We start from the raw sequence: 1723 nt of genomic DNA, 5'->3' as shown, positions 1-1723 counted from the left end.
CCCGGAGAGCCTCGGCACCGCTGGGCTGGAGAACCGGCAGCCAGGCTCCTGTCAGAATAAACGGGAACGCTTTGTGCTGCTTATGGGCTTTTGAGTCCCAAAGAGCTGTTTTGATGGAGTCACGGGCTGGTTTGGGTTGGAAGGGACCTTAAAAATCATCCAATTCCACCCCCTGCCATGGCAGGGACACCTTCCACTGGCCCAGGGTGCTCCAAGCCCTGTCCAGGGACACTTCCAGGGATCCAGGGGCAGCCACAGCTACTCTGGGCATCCCCACCCTCACAGAGAAGGATTTTTTTCCCCTGAGAGCTCATTAAACTTGCCCTGTGCCTGTTTAAAGTTGTCCTGTTGCTACATTTTAACGGGATGACATTTGTAGCTCTGGTTGCTGTTGAGGAAAAGCCCGGTCAGAATCTGTCAGGAGAGCGAATGATGCAGAATGTGTTCAATCTGTCCCCCACATGTGTGCAGATGTGCAGCTGTCTACATGAGATAAAACTGCAAAAGCACTTGCTGATTTTAAAGCTGCAAATCTCATTTTTCCAGCTGTTCCTGTGTTTGAGATTGCAGTGGGTTGTTTTTTGGTTTTTTGGTCACTTTGTTTTTACTAGGAATCTGTGTATGTGAATATGTTATTTGTTGTTTGATTCATGTTTGAGGATGAGAGTTAATATTAGTCCTCTGTAACCTGCTTTATGGGCATAGTTATTCTGTTTAAGAGTAATTTATTTAGATAGGTTTAAATTAATTGCCCCCAAAGGAATTATTTCTTTTTAGATGAAGCTATAGAGCTCATCAGATGAACTTAATTTTATGGCCTTGTCTAGAGGGCTTTAGTCTTTTTTTCCTCTTTGGCAATGTTGTTTTGGTACACCTAGAAACACCTTCTGCAATTATTACTCCTGGTGACTCATGTTTAGCTGGCTGCTCTGCTTTATCAATTAATAAACCAGCTGAAATATGAGAATTTCCAAACTATACAAAGCAGAGGTGGATTGCTCTTAACTTGTGTAGTTATTTCTAAATTCCTTAAAATCAGCATTTCTGTTAATCCTGGGTAAGGCACAAGGGAGGGTCAGTAGCACTGAGTTATCTTCTGTTTAAATTACCTGACATGGACACATTCATTTTGTTTGGACTCAGTTCTTCAAATCTTGCTTGCTTTTACTACTGTGTGCAGTCTGTTAATATTAACTTTGCTTCTGAGGAAGCTGATCCCTCATTTTGAACCTCTGTCATGCACCATCAAAGATCCTGTTAGAGGAATGGCAAGTTCTGCCTTAAAGTAGGACTTTACACTTGATATTTTTATTAGCTAATTACTGGTGCTGGCTGTAACAAAAATATGGTAAAGTATTAGGATTTTTTTAATAAGACACTGCAAGGAGTAAAGTCCACATTAGATATTTGGAAGTGGGTATTTGAGTTGGCTTTTGTGCTCAGCTGTATTTCAGAAACAACTTTTCTGTGAAAAACAGAGCTATTAAGTATATACCAATATTTTGGTCAGTGAAGTTTGTGCTTTCCAAGACATAAATGCATTGCCAGATGGTTTAATTAACTTTTGTCCTCCCCAACCCAAAGTATTCTGCATAAACCCATGTGTTTATTTGGAGGGGAGAGAGGAGTTTTTGATACAACAAAGGACATGATGGAAAAGAAATGGGGATGCCCAGAGCAGCCAGTGGTTCCTTAAGCATGTGGAAATTGGGGTGGGTGTTCA

This window comes from Geospiza fortis, unplaced genomic scaffold (genome assembly GCF_000277835.1).
Source record: "Geospiza fortis unplaced genomic scaffold, GeoFor_1.0 scaffold27, whole genome shotgun sequence".
Taxonomy (NCBI): domain Eukaryota; kingdom Metazoa; phylum Chordata; class Aves; order Passeriformes; family Thraupidae; genus Geospiza; species Geospiza fortis.
This window is presented reverse-complemented; position numbering follows the sequence as displayed.